This window comes from Chrysoperla carnea, chromosome 1, assembly GCF_905475395.1.
Source record: "Chrysoperla carnea chromosome 1, inChrCarn1.1, whole genome shotgun sequence".
Lineage (NCBI taxonomy): Eukaryota > Metazoa > Arthropoda > Insecta > Neuroptera > Chrysopidae > Chrysoperla > Chrysoperla carnea.
The window spans coordinates 107,213,223-107,230,182 of NC_058337.1; the positions used below are offsets into that span (position 1 = coordinate 107,213,223).

General features: G+C 27.7%; 1 protein-coding gene across 3 annotated transcripts in view; it reads right to left on the minus strand.

Moving 5' to 3' along the window:
• The window catches only part of LOC123302400 (homeotic protein antennapedia-like), a 45,356-nt gene that overhangs the window by 11,456 nt on the left and 16,940 nt on the right, over positions 1 to 16,960 (minus strand). The window lies entirely within an intron of this gene.

The following is a 16,960-nucleotide window of genomic DNA, read 5'->3' on the forward strand; positions in this document are numbered from 1 at the left end:
TTACACCTTTAATTTTGACATGAACCACAGCTCCATTATAGTGAATAACTTTGTTTTTGACAGTGATGACTCATATTTCAACGATTCCAATTCGTATAATCAAAATAATAGTTTCTTATTGCAGTTAGTTATTAAAGTTTATGTGAGAAACACCAAAAATAATTTCGTCTAAAATTTTATGAAAAAATGATAATAAAGTAATTTAGTTCATCATCCATAAATTACCTTAAACATAACTAAATTAATCTTTCAAGGTCATTTTATATAATGATTACTACTTAATAGAAACATTTTATCCTGTACATAAAAACATGACTCTCTTTGGTGAATCCTTGAAAATGATAAATAACTTAATAAACAAAAAATAATGTACATTTGTGTTACTGAATAAAATGAGATATCATTCCATTCTTTCATTCATACCACCAGACGACACGAAGACCTTAGTCAGAACGACTTAAGTATATTATTTCTAATATCAGAAAGGGGAGATAAAATATTTTTAAAACTACAAAAGTAATACATTTTTGGTATACATAGCACAAAGTCAGATGTTTTGATCACATGCTGGTTTCAAAAAAAAAGAAGAATTTTACCTATAAGGTAAAATAGATTCTCTAACTGAACTGTGATAATAGTAGGATGGGGCCGGATGTACAATCGGATAGTTATTTTATAATGGTTTAAAATTTGATGTCGTGCCTAACAAATTTTCCTTATAAAAAACTGTAGAACTATATTCAAATCAGAATTTTATCATTTGCTCAACATAGAAAGTGTTATGTTGTCAGAAACATTGAAAGTTGCAATTTTTAAGGTTTTGAGCCACAAAGTTTTCGTTTTTTTCTGGATTGGGGCAAAATGATGTTTGAAATTTTTTTTTCAATTATCTTCTTAAGGTAGTACTATCGGTAATAAACTTTGCATTCACAATTTAATGAAACTTGGCATAGTTGTCCATTATTATATCATAATTAACTAGCTAAATTTTTAGGAGCCTTCAGAGAACTGAAAATCTGAACGTCCAGTTTTGTGAAATAAAATAAAATCTGTGATTTTCCATAAGGATCAATGTTAAAATATCTTTAAAATATATTTTTTTCAGTTCTCTGAAAGCCCCTAAAAATTTAACTGGTTAATTATGATATAATAATGGACAACTATGCCAAGTTTCATGAAATTCTGAATGCAAAGTCTATTACCGATAGTACTACCTTAAGGTGTTCTATCGTAAAAATTCGGTTTCTCAGAAAGAGAAAAAATATTGTTCTCTAAATAGTGGCTGTATTAGTGAATTAAATTTGTAAACGCAACAACGAATTCTATATTCCAATACAAAGTTTCTGAAAAAGTAAATAGGTTCATTTCAATTTTCATGTTGCACGTAGAAATTGCATTTATAAAATTTTTTTTCGGGAAATATTTATTTAAAAAATTGTCAAACGTTCTAAGAAAACAGACAAATACTACACCAGGCCCTGGACCGATATTAAGATTCATCTTTGAAATAAATAAAAAAAACTTTTTATAACAAATACTGTTTCTTTAATACAATGCAATACTAATTTATCATTGTATTCAGTATTTGATAAAGACATTAATTTTATTTGCTTTTAAAGCTGTGGTTGTGGATGTTTGGATTTTAAATGTCTGTTCTTTTAATTCTTGGTTTAGTTTTCTGAAATTATTTTATAAATGATTACGATTACTAATTTTATGACATATAAGGAAGTTGGGATTATAATATATGAGAGATTTTGATCCTTGAAAAAATGTGTGGATTTATATGGTTTTATAATAGTAAAATTCCCACAAAAGTTACATATATCCAAGCAATATTATTTACAATTATTCATTATAGACTTTATTTGCTCATTAAGGATTCCCTTTGAATTTAGGGAAGAATTGTGAAAGAATGTTTTTGAATTTTTTGTAAAACCTGACATGAAATTAATTGAGAAATGAATTCATACTAGCGTTCGATCGTAGAGCGATTTTTGGACGAAGACAAAGTCGATTAATCGGATATCACTAAAACCTTCGATCGAAGTAGACGTAGGAGTCTTTAAAGATTTAAGAAGGTTTTATTCAAGATTGGCTACAAGCTACAATTAATAATATGAATTATTTTAAAACATTAATATTGAAGGTTTTTTGTATTGACTGAGATAGAAAGGTAATTTAAATTATCTCTAGGAGTTGTTATATTGCTTCATATGGTTTTCGGACCAAAGCCAAAGGTTTTGCCGTGGGTGGTTTTTTGACCAATATAGCCAAATTCAAAACCGAAGCTTCGGTCGGGCACTTATTCACACAAATGTGAAATTTGAGCACACCACTACAAGCTTTGGAGGAGATAGTCATGTAGTAGAAAAAATTTTATGAAAGAAAGCAGACATGAAGCAGACAGTCTTATGTGAGTTTAATAGTAAATAGTTGTGTAAATTAGCAGGTAGCTTTTTGTGTAATAACCGATGAAGTCTTTAAGACTTTTAATATTTCAGAATTAATTATTTATTCTTCAAAAGATTGCACCGATAGTAAAGCTAACATGAAATTAATTGCAGTTAGTTGAAGCTTGGAATGTTTGTTTTTCCATCCACAGCTAACAAACTTTCCATTAAAAGCACGATTGTTTAAATAACTTAATACTTTCGGAGGTATCACCACAAATTTTGAATTTTTAGCAAAAAATGTACGCTAGTAATAAGACTAATAAGAAAATAAGGGAGAATGAACTATCAATCGTGGGCCTCATGTTCTTGAATGAAAAACCTGTCGAGCATAAATTTTTCTTTGGTGCTAAGAACTGTTAAACGATTACGCGAAAATCTATTGACAGTTTGATATACATTAATTGATAAACAAGAGTTATAGGTAAAAAATATTTACAAAACTTTTCGTCTAGTCTGAGTATTTTCAATTTTTTTGCACGTAGAATGTCTGTATTGTCTCATATAGAACGTCTTTAATAATATTATTGTTTCAATAATTAAATCCAAATGTTTCATTTACAATTCTTAAGAATGTAGGCAGTACGAAAACACAACAACAAAAAAAACCAACATCCAGATATTTTAATGAACATTCAATTTTCTCAAATAACAAACTAACGTTCTACGCTAGAACACACTAATTATATATTTTCCTCATATGATATTTCTATGTGTGTATAATTGACGTATACACACAAAAACATACCATGACATATTTTATGATAATAAATTAAAACTGATTTGAAACATAGCCAAAGAACCGCCACAGACAACACTATATAGCATTAGGTTGCAGCAAGCAAAGCAGATGAACGTTGGAAAGAAGTGAGTAGTGTATTGAAAATAGAGGTTAATTAAAGCAAGCAGAGAAGATATTGTTACAACAAAACCATTTGCTTTGACGACTTTTAATATCCATCGTGCATCATCTTGTAGAAAAGTAATCAACCACATCACAGATTATTTTGATATGAGCTAAAAACCACAGGCGGTTGCTTAAAAATAACGTATTTAATTTTCATATAATAAGACAATAATGTGCTTTTATGACTAAAAATCAGAATATAAGTATATTTGTACATAAATTTTGATTTTTACGAAATTTCATAATTCATTTATTTATTCAAAAATCATGAAAACATTCTTACAATGTCATAAATATTACACATTTGTCCAATATCTACGACAATACATCGGGACTACTCCTGTACATAAACACTTAAACGTATAAGTAGTGTGTATACACTTTATTTTAAATTATGATTAAAAGAACTTTCAAAGCGACCATAATATGATGACCTGCTTAGAAAGTTCTAGCAAAAATTTACGTGAACTTTGTCACTTAGGGGGAGTATGTAACTTAATAATGAATGATAAGAATGATGTTTTATGAACATAAATACAACATACTAATTGCGAGAGTTCGGAAAAGAATTACAAAGTTTAATTAAGCCGCCTTGAATTCAACTTTTTCGTGACATTATCAGGTGTCATACCACCAAATAATAGTAAAAAATGTTGCAATTTCAGTACCTCGCTAATTGTTCAATATAAATCGTAATTAAAATAAGTAAATTTCTCGATACTAATACTCTGTTAATAGTATGATTTTTATTTTCATCGAAATTAAAATTTTTGTGAGGTTTAACCATACACTCAACTTTTATCACTAATTACATCATATCCTAATATAATAAAATCGACATTCATTCTAGAGGCCCCTAATCCAAAGAGATTGTACGAATTGTTTAAGATCCGCCATTTCATGAAAAACAGTAGGTCTTATAATTTGGAACCTATTTTAGCATTAGATAAAATAATATCACGATCAAGTCATAATCAAAACAGTTCCAAAGTGGTCATAATATGGTGTCCTGATGTAATTTGCCTTATACTATTGTAGATGTAACATAACGAGAACGGGAAAAAATAGCTCTAGTTCAAAAGTGCTTTTTGGTAATAGATAGAGACAAATTTCAATTAGGACGTTATTCATTATAAAATAACAAAATATGTTTTTTTTCAGAAAATACTCAGCTATGAACATGAGAGCTAGCTCCTGCAATAAGTTTTACCTCAGAGCCTACGGTTACAAAAAATTTCGAAATTCGCAATTGTAAGTATCTTTATTTTGAGTATTCAATCCTGTATTGACAGTCTGCGTAGACTTGAATAAAATACACATTTTCTAGAGATACGCATATGATAAATATTTGCAAAATAAAAAATATCAAAGATTGCCACATACATCATTCAAAAGTATAGAAACTAAAAGTTTTCAGCCGTCCATGAATGCATACAAGTTGATTTTTAAAAAAGTTTTCACCTTTATATTTTGAAAACAGAATAGAAACTGAAAAATCGCGAAAAGCCCCATAAGCTCATTTTGAAACTAAAACATATAAAAAACTAAGACACAAAAACCAAATTTTTATTATACTCCTTTATTTTATTATTTGTTTTTTAATTTGTGTTCTTCTTTCTACGTTACCACGAGCCTGCCTGCAAAGTTTCAGCTCAAGCAGAGACTATGAGTTTAAAAAATACAATATACGATTTTAAGAAAAATGTGTTATTTTTTCAATCTCTGAGGGAATTCGCTTAGCTATTGCAGCTCCTGTGCCACGAATTTTTTTCCATTTGAATATAAGATTGGAAACTTTTTAAAAATCAGCCAGTCTAATATACATCATACTTCATACACGTACATAATATAATATTAAATATAACGATGAAATTCTTTTTGTCAGTAGAAACGTAAGTGTTGCTCTTATAAATATCATACATCATAAATCATATTTTAATAAAATATAATTATTATAATATTATTATTATTATGAATGATCATCATATTTATATATCATACACTGGTAGTGGTAGCCATTACGAATGTGATCTTATACTTCTTGTAAATGTAAATCTTTTGAAAAGCCTTTGATAATCTCAATTGGATTATAAACATATAAATAATATTTATATTTATTATATTACATTATTAAGATCATCTTAAAATGTGACACATTTTATGTTTTATCTTTGCAAAATTTATTTTTATTTTTGTGTTATATATGTGGAATATTAATGTAAACCACTTTGTTTAAATAACACAAAAAACTAATTTTTTTTAAAGGAAAATAATCTCTCTAATAGAAAGCTTAATTTAAAAATAATTATTAAAATTGAATTATTTTAATTATTTTAAAGCAACAATTTTTAATAGGAAAATAAGTATAATGCATCCTAGTTTTATTAATATTCTGTTCTTTAATTTTTAGCTACTTTCTACGGGTTCCCTTATGATTCACACAACCAAGCTCAAATCAAAACACCCCCAAAGACCTATGAAAAGTTTAATGGAAATATTGTGAGTCTTTCTCACAAGCAGAACGTTAAAAACCTAAAAGTACTCTGCTATAATAGTACCTACTTAAACTTAAAGAAAACGATCATTTGATAATTTGTAAAATCTGAAATTTCTTTTACAACTTTTAAAATTTATTGTTTGCTAAATTTAAAGTTGTTGTAAAAGTCTTAAATTTTGAAAATGATATGCACAGCAGATCAATTTTTTGGTTGAAATAAGTAAACATTTATAAAAGAAGGTCCAGTTTGAAAACCAGTGGATAGATATTATCTTGTTTTATCTTGTTATAATTGAAATAAATGAGGGTTATAACGCTTTTTTTTTTATAAATTCGTCCATTTTCGGTTGTTCGTCTGTCTATCTGTTTGTGATCACGATAACTAAAAAATGAATAAAGATATCAAGCTGAAATTTTTATGCTCAGGACGTAAAAAGTGAGTTTGAGTGCGTAAATGAGCAACTTAGGTCAATTGCGTTTTGGGGCTGTGGGACCCATTATATAAGCTGTTAGAGACAGAAAAAAGTTTAAATGTAAAAAATGTTCCTTATAAAAAAAATATGTAGCTTTTGTTGGAAATAGATTTTCGTAAACGTCACTGTTTGTGATTGACGGCTCAAATTAGTACAAAATTTGGTGTCCACTTTGTCCAAAATTATAAAGAATTGGCATTTGACAATTTTGAGGTAGCTGTAACCTGTGGCCTTGTGAAAGATTCTCGAAAAAGGAAAAAACATCCTAAAAAATACTTTCGAAATTCAAGCACATGACTTTCAACAGTTTCTATACAGGTTTTTTCAACAATTAACTCAGTCAATTGTTTATTGTCACTTGTTTTTTAATTAAAATAATTTTAAAATACTGAAATGTTAATTAAAAAGCCGACTGTTTGAACATAATTGAAAATAGTTTACGTTCATTTTAAACGAACGAACTTAAAAAATTACCTCCAACAAAAATATGCAACGAATTTCCTTACTCATACAAAAACTACCAAAAAAAACTCAACCTTTTTGTTGTTGTTGTTGTTGTTGTATATTGGAAAAACATGGTTCGTCTCACAAATAATAACAGTATTTGTAAATATAGAAATAGACAAGAACAACATGCTGATAATATACAACTTTAAAATGTATTGAATAAAGATAACAATACTAAAATATATATATTCTGCTTCTGTTGCCACGGCCTGCCACGATCCCTGATATAATTCCAGGGGTTGATGATGACGAGGGTACGACATTTCCTTTCACAATCACTTAGACTGTGATTATTTGTAATCATGTGAAGATATATATAATGCACAGTCTCATTGATTTCAAAAACGAACGTGAAGTGAAGTGAAGTAAACAGCATAACATACAGAAATGTTTTCAGTTTATGTTTAGGGGGTGGGATCTCTCTCTTTTTCGGGTGAATCATTTATCATTTAGTATGACAGCATTTCTAATTAGACCGACAGTCTCTCTCTCAGACATGTTATATTCGTTTTGTATATATATGAATGTATGTTATACTACTACCTATGTTATGGCGGATGAAATGATCATGGATCCGACAGACAGACAGACGGTTGGACATCTCTCATATTATCTATGGGTTATTATTGGACTGTGTAAAAAAATTTTTTAAATTATTTAGTTTCGGTAATTTTTTTTAGTTAAATCGTTTTTAATTGATTCTGTGGGAATGGTTTGTATTTTTATTTTGTGATGATAATGAGCTTTTAATTTTAAAAAGTATTATTAGGATTTTTTTTCGTTAACTACTTGTTTTAATTACATGAATTGTTTTTTAAGTTTTGAATTCCGTTGTAGGGAAAGATTATTTTTGCCACGAAAATCAAAATTTATGTAATTCGGTTTTACAATAAAGATTGCAGACTAGTAAATTATTTTTGACACCATAGAAACAAAATAACAAAACAAAAAATTGAAAATTATTCCTAATTTTTGTCATAAAATAAGTTTTTTCTAGTAATTTTCGATACTTCAAAACGTCATTTTTTTAAGTTTTGAAATTTCTTGACAAATTAAATAATAATAATAATAATGGGGTTTAACTTCCGTTTTTCAAATATCTATCTATAACAGAGGCCACCCATGTCATTATTTTTAAATCTTCACTTTTTATTGAGAAAACTGAGACACTTCGAAAAATGTATTTTCCCCTAATATCTCAAATATCTATAAAAATATATGATTGAAACCAAAAAAGTTTTAGAGAAATTTATTTCCTACAAAAATCAATCATAATTTTACATTGATGGCTCTTTATTTATCCCGAAAAAGAGCGGTTTTTGCCTTGAAAGGGCACCCATTATAAACAAAGTTGTAGAAAATAACACTATTTGCCTTCAAATTTTACGTATTTTTCTTAAAAATCGAAACAGTAAGAAAAAAGTAATTATTATAAGAAAATATGTTCTTAAAATGGTAGCAAGTAGATATTTTCTTGGTACATGAAAATATTGCTGTACTTTGATATTTTACCAGTCAAATACTAATTTTTTTGAAGTATTCAGATTGATGACTAAATAAATATTTACTTCTTATAAGAATAGCCAAGTTAACACCAGTAACGCAGTTACTGGTTACTTAGTTAACTCCAGTAATGTTTTTATTTTTTATTTTTAAAATGAAAATATTCACTATAATTTAAAAAAAAAAGTAAGAGAATCCATTATCAGGAATTGATTGATCTGGTCTTTTAAGGTAATACCCTCTACAGTTAGTTTAAGTTTTTACGTAAATATACCTTGCCCCGTATTATTCTATCAAAATATCTAATACTTAATTATAAAATAATTTAAATTTTCTAAAACAAAAAACAAAACATAGCAACGAGGTCAATTTTTTTGTTTTTATTTTAGTTCCATGAAATTAACCAATTAAATTCGTATTAAGATGGTAAAAATATCAAGTACATTCCGGTTCTTGTTTTTATATTTTGTTTAATATTTGTAGATGAATTTTTAAAAATATTATACGCAAGCGCAATATGTAATTTTCCTGGTGAATCAAAAATATTTGTTAATATTTTTGTTATGATTTGTCTAATTATTTTTTCATGAAAAAAATCTATAATTTGTTAAAAATATACTTTGGGATTGTACAATGATATGTGTAATCTTTCAAAAATATTTGAACATCTTTAACCGGCTTTGACCAGAATTTGCAAGAAATATGGAGGGAACGCGAAATTCATAAATTGAAACAAATACAATCAAATTTATATTTCTCAAATATTTATCGATTTCTTTGTTGGAAGAATAAGGAATTGTTTCTATTTAATATATTCTATTAACAGTCATTAAAAATATTGAATTATTAATAAAATGACGCTTTAAAAAACTTATACCCTTGAGAAACAAGTAATTGCATTTTTTCGTTAAAACAGGTAAAAAAAAATTAATAAATTTTAAACAATTTTTTAAGATATTTTAATAATTATGAACAAAAATATATTTTGAATATCTCAAGGCTATTTATGGCAATTAATTATACTTGTTTTATCTTTTGCAAACGCCGTTCGTTAGTTCATATTGAAATCAAATTTTTATAAAATGTATCATTAAATAATTATCCGCATCTTCTTCCTTAGAAACAGATTTTAAACTTCTTTTTTCAATGAGTCCAATGTAAAGTAGAAACTAATGACAAGTCTGCCTAATTTTTTGAATATCGAATTTTTTAAACTTTCGACTTCGATTCAGTTATTTCCTATTTGTCATATTTGTCGATGTTAGTATTGGTTCATTGCTATTCCATGCTGCATCTTTATAACTTTGATTTAAAATGTTTACATTTTATGCTTTGTGTTCATGAAAATAGAACTATAAATAATCAGATTAAAAACTTTAGACTGGAAAAAAATTCTAGTCGTACTTCATTTTAGTCGAAATATCTACTTATTTATAACAAAAAAGTTTTAAAATGATAGATTAAATTTGAATTGGTGAATTATTATTTTCAAAAGATAATCAATTTTGAAAGACATTCAACCACCTAGCACGCTTTTGAGAAGTTCTAAATCGATTTTAAATTATACTAATTAAATATTCCTCAAAAAAAGAAAAAAAAAACATAAATAAAAAACTAAAACATACTAAATCGATAAAAAAACAATTAGTAACATATTTAACTTTCACTTGAAATGTTTTATTAATGTGAAGTAAATAGTATTTTTAAATTTTGGAGGCACACTGATTGGTTAAAAATATGAGATAATAGAAACTAGTATTTATCGAGACCATAGCCAATGACCATTATTTATCTCGATACTTCATACGGTTTTACTATAAATAAACAGGAAAAAAATTACTGGAATTAAATTTAACACCTTCACTTGGAGGTTTAGTTAATACATACTTAATTTAACGATTTGAGAACTTAATTCTAACAGTAAAAATTTTCTTGAGCTTGAGACCGAGAAATAATTTCAACCCGTGAATTACTTCAAGCCTCAAATACTTAATTATACTAAATGGAGGCTTAGAAATATAAGAAATTTAAATTCAGAAAATTAAGACACGGTTCTTAAACATACTTTCGATGGATTTATAAGTTTACCTCGGATGCATAAAATTTGAACGGAATAGAGAAATTTTCGAGACACAGCTTCGACTCAAGTAGGCTTACAGGGTGAATTATTTGATTTGTTGTACCGGTCAGTGTAGTAAAACAAAAAAATAATAATGAAAGCACACACAAAAAATGTGTATTACAAGAGAATATAATCCAATGTACCTAGAATTTCTATATTTAAAAAAAAAAAAAAACCAATCATTATATTCCACTCACTACTTGAATATATTAATAATAATATATTATTCACGAAACTATAAATAAATAAAAAATATAATACACCTTCTATACGTAAAACCTTTAATGTTGTAATGGATCTGACCTAAATTAATAATCAATAGATATACATTATAATATATTTTTGGTAATTCCTTAACATGTACCAAGAGTGATGTTTTTATGTTCGATGGTTTGGTTCATCAAACCAAAAATATGAATTATAATAATGTATAATGTTATTAACAAAAGAAGGAAGCATTATGATATATTTATAGAGTATACATGTATTAAGTAACAAAATGTTTTATTGTAATCCATTGAGCTATTGAATAAGTTATTTTATTGTAGAGGCAGGTAGTGAACCTTCAATACGAGGTACCTTTTGAAGAATGATTCAAAGTACACTAGCCGCGAATGATGTAGCATCTAGGGTAAAATCTACCTTGAATCATTCTCTACCTCTTATACAGGTATCGCTATTTACTATATAAAATTTGTATTGAAAGGAGCGTATTTATTTCGAATGTAGATAGGCTGTGGATTGATTGTCAATGTGGTTTTATTTTCGATTCTTCTACATATTTACCATCTAACCATTGCATATTCTTTAGTTAATCATACTCAACATAAATCATGAATTATTGATGAGTAAGTTGTTATACCATATTCTAACTTTAAACATAACTTTAAATAATATACCTTGAATCTAACAACATATTGTACCATTGCTACATGATAATATGAATATCCTATTAGCCTAATAACAAAAATCAATTCACTGCGTAATGTTTTGTTGGTCTGTTCAGATTACAATGTAACGGGAATTACAATATTACGGTGACATATACACTCGATTTTAGAATTATATTCTTGTTTTTTGTAGGGGTTTTGTAAGCGTAGGTAAGCGAAATATAAGTGTGAAAAAGTCGTCGTTCACTCCGAGTCATCCAAAAAAGTACCAGTTGAATTTGTTACTGTACGCTCAGAGTAGCGAATGCCTGTAAGAGAAACGTGCCAAGTTTCAAATGGTTTTTTCTTTCCAACTGTCTTTGTTTAATGCTTTTATCCAAAATAAATATTCTTCTTAACTAATGCGTAAATAATGGGAAATAGATGATTGATTCAAAAAATGGATCATTTAGAAATAAAAGCAAATAATATACAAGATCTTCTTAGACAGATAATACAGAATATACAGATATTTTTAGACTTCAGTTATTAATAAAACAAAATGTTTTGCATTAATAAATTAAAATTTATCAATATCAATAAATGATAAATTCTTTAAAAGTTCAAAAATTCAAAGGTTAATGGATTTCTAATTGAAAATCATCACTATTTATAACAATAAATTATTCAAACAGAGACTGAAATTTCAATTAATTGTGAGTTTTAGTTAAATTAATATGAATTATTTTAAGTCTATTAAATCACAAAAATTTCTTTCGACATTTAATTTTTCCTTGCACAGGGGAACCATTTTTTTGACACAATAAAATTTTTCTTGAAATAAGAATATAAAAGTAAGAAAAAAGAAGTTAATAAAAAGCTTTGTAAATATTTTACTTTTCAATAATTTAGCGTTTTAGATTTTGATAACATTGCCCACGACCATTGATAACATCGAATATAAATTCGATACCGTAATTAAAAAAGTTCCCCTCTATTTTAAATTAAACAATTAATAAATCTATAGAAAAATATTTATATATTAAACATTAACAACATACAAAAAAAAATCTATGTATAACTGTTCCATGTATATTTTGAGTGTAGTGTATAAAAAGAGAATGTGGCCCACCAGAAATTTACAGACACGCACGAATATCATATTCAGAACAATATTTTAATGTTCATATTTTTTTGTTACATGTACTGACTGTGTTTTGTTTTCCTTTACACAACACGATGTATACACATAAAAATCTTCCTTTCTCACCTCATTCTCACTCTATAAACCACCAAAAATAATATGAAAAAAAATACAATCCGCGTTGGATGTGATTCTCCAAGGAATAACTTTCTGATAGTGAGAATAACGGAGATGGTGAAATAATTTTATGTATTCATGTATTTCTAACGACATTTCTAAAATATAGTCCTCTCAATAATAGTTGTATTAGCGCAGTAAAACTGTAAACGCAACGAAAACTACTCGTCTTTACAGTTTGTAGTACACTTCTAGATTAAACTAAATACCTATTCGTTAAAAAGTAATATTTGTAAATTGCTTTTGCATAAACAAATCTGCTAATTTCATCCTACTAAGCACCTCCCAAGCATCCCCAATTTGTTTATTTAGACATATCTAGTTTGGATTACAAAGTTGCTTTCTGTAGCACAAACGCGAACTAAGAATGTTCAAAAATGTCTTCTAAATAGCTTGGATTCCAATCCTTAAATGTTTAATACCGACAGTTTTAAAAATTTATAACACCTAACAGAGACGGTCAAATTTTTTTACTGCTTTATGTCGTTTTTATAACCATTTTTGGAATTTTTCGTGTAAAACTACTTTTAGTCACAAGCCGTTAGGAATACCTTCATTTACTTATTATATACCTGATTTGAACGTTCAAAACTTCTAATCAGACAAAGAGGGCATACTATAAGTGACGTCATTTCTATACATCGTATTTGTAACTTCATCGTATTTTAAAGTTCTCTTTTGGTACTAAATCAAGTTTTAAACTTGATGTCTAAGATGGCGAATTCATTATCTGAAAAAGATTCTAGAAAAACTGATTTTCTTCTTTGCTCAAGACAGTATTTTTAATTTCCTATCCTTTGAACCTTTCCTTTCTTCGCTTCAATTTTACTACAAACTGAATAAGTCTGGAGTCATCGTAAGTATTATTCAAGAAATTCGAGCAGCTATCTCTATGAAACTTTTGTAATCGAATGATTTCATCCGATATTAAATAAAAACATGCCCGACATTTAATAACACCAAAGATTTCAATTTTTAAAATGTCGGAAGGTATTCGTTTCGATATCTGAAAGTGTAGAAATCAAGAACAAAAGGCGTGAAACGTGAGTGGAGAGGGTGGCAAGAAAAAAGGCGCCTATTTGGGCGAGATCTAGCCCTAGGTCGTTGCGTACATTGTACTGCGCATCAGGCTATCTTTTGTTTTCAATCAATTGAAAGTAATTGAAAACAATTTCTATTGTTATCAATTCTAAGACAGCATCATGCGCAGTAAAAAGTACGCAACGGCCGTAAATTCAACCAATTCAATTTATACAATAATTGTTTTTTATTTTCAGGGATAAAACCAATAAAACTTCTATTAATCTGTTAAAAATAATAATATAATGCACTCGTCCCACTGTTTTAAAAATCTTTTATATTATTAGGTTGGTAGTATAGAGAGGAGATAGAACCTTATATATTATATGGTGTATAGTAAAAAAAGGCCACCAAAAACAAATGAATTTTAAATTACACAATGTTATTATTCAGTTGTTTCAAACAAAACGATTTTTTGTTTGTTTTATGTGTATGAATGTATATATATATGTGTTCGAAACAAATTCAATTTTCATTGTTCAAAATTATTTGTTCTACCTCATTGTGGTAATAAGGATGGGTACGATGATATATCTACCACTCACTGATCTCTGAATGATATTTTATTTATTGTAGAGGATTTATTATTAGGAATGTTTATACAAAATAAACGTAGAATTTTCAATATAGGGTTGATAGTTTATTTCAAATAAAACAGATATCTAAAAAGCTTTTAAAATGAGCAGTAAAAGTGTAAAATAGTGACAAGAATACCAAGAAATCTTATTAGTAAAAATTGATAGTTTGACTTCTTGGGTCATCAAAATATCGCTTGTCGCATTATTCAATTGTCGAAATATATTTTTCAAAATAATTTAATATGATTTCTATAAATTACTAATTAATTATTTTAATTAATTTTACGGTTGTAACTTTACATAATTTCGTTGAATGTCCGAGGTTATTTCAAAAATTTGATGACTGTTGAAGTCACACAAAATCTAAGATTGTTCTTGATAAATTTAGTGGCAAAAAAGTGGCCATTGATATTCAATGAGTTTTCTGATTATATGTAGTCAAAATACAACTTAAATAATTAACTGTATTTTATTAAATTCCGCTAAATAGCCTTGTAATTATTGATAGTTGTGAACTACCCATTTTCCTCGGCAACATCTCCACTTTCACCCCTCCCCCAACACCCCCTTGCGTAGGGGTTACAGTTTTGTAATGTACACGTCATCGAAAATATTCGATTATTCATCCCCACTTTCTCGCTCCATCTTTCCACCCCCCGAAGATTAAAATAGATACAAACAATCCTTGAAGTTGCTTTTACATCTTGTGAATTTTTGAGCTTAATCGATGCACAACTTTTTAAGTTTTTGAAGCATATCCCTTTCAACCTCTATTTGAATACCTTACTCTACTATATAATGCATGTATTATACATAAAAATCTTCCTCTTGAATGAGAAAAAACATCACATCAAAATCCGTTGCGTAGTTTTAAAGATCTAAGCATACATAGGAACATGATTACAGTTTAATTAAATATTCAATAAAAATGATAATTCCTTGCTTTAACCTATTATATTTTCGGAAATCGATTAGAAAATATCTAACGTTTTCCAAATTTATTTATTTTTAAATTGCTTTGGGTATAATTAATGATTTAAAATGAATTGGTAAATCAATCAAGCTTCAAACTTCTAGCTATCATATCTAACACCTTGCTATTAAAGCCTTGTCCAACGATTGCAATTTAGATTTATTATCTACCACCAAAGGTGACATTCATGTAGAGGTGCCCTGAAATTTCTGGGTGATTAGTTGTTCAGAATATTTTATCGAGAATTGAATCATAGAATTGATTTTATTCGGTAACAACTACCCAACAATGATTCATTTGTACCAGGATGGATGAACAGGACCTTACAACTAACTATTAAACAATAGAAAATTATCATCATTAATAGAAATATTATTTATACAACAAAAGGCCTTTTTCTTTGTATACAACCAACAGAGAAAAAAAAACTTTTTTTTTACTATTTGATTAATTGCAGGAAAACATGACGTGAAATGATTACTATACACTTTTTCTACGACTACGAATCACAACAGAAGGAGAAAACTGTAGAAGTGAGTATATTATTTTAACCTGAACTCTTATTTCTTTTGTTTGGGAATTGTTTTTGGGGAGAAGAAGAAAAAAACTTTGTGTGTACGAGCAAAAAACTATTATATCAAACCATTTTGAAATGGAAAGATCTCTAAAGTAGTTTTATGGTACAAAAAACCATTATGTATATATGTGTTATACGTATGGCATGTAGTGATTAATGAAACTATTCGACGCCATCTTTAAAATGTGTAACAAAATGGGTAAAACTAAATTATATTTAATCGAAAATTGTATTGTAAAAAAATTATTTATGGAATTTGTTTAAGAAATGTGTGCCAAACAGGTTCTTATTTACCATTAAAGTTTTTGATGGATTTATACAATTTTTCTTTACCATATACTTTTAAAAAGTGTAAGGACATAAATGTCTAGAAGGAATGTAAAAATAGTTGTTTCATTGAAAACTGAAAAACTTTGGTATAAATACAACAATTGTAATAAAAAAAATTTAATATGGTCCAAATGTATACAGGGTAGTGTAAGTTAGGGTAGCAGGACTTCATAAAATGTTAGGTAACGATAAATAGGACAATTTTTGGCACACTTATAATTGGAAAAACGTTTTTTTTTTTAAATACAGACTCTTGATGTTTGGAAAAATAAAATTTCCAAAATACTTGGTAAGTATATTTGAATATTTGAGACTATGACCTGAGGATCCGTCATAATTTAAGGCTCTTAGTCTAATTTACAAAAACTAGTGGTAGAAGAATGGGTGTACCATCACCCTGTTTAGAGAAGAATCCCAAGTGGCACTAAATTTATTGAAAATGGCATTATCCAATACTCTATGCAACATCTCAAAAAGTCAGCTTTCCCTGCTGTAAGTGTGTTGCGAAATTGTCATTATTTTAGCGATACCTAACTTTCGATGAAGCCGTAGATATTTTACTTCAAATATTCCAAAAAAATGAAAAAAATATAGATAAAAAGCCATGGCAAATTTTCTGAAACTATTTGCAATAAGTCAAAAATTTTGTAACACACGAGTCGATTACTTTACAAAGTAGTTTTTTTACGCCTTGGGTTATACATTTTGTATTATTAGTCAATTATCTTCTTTATCACGAATCGTAATTAAAAAATTTCCCGTGCAAAGTA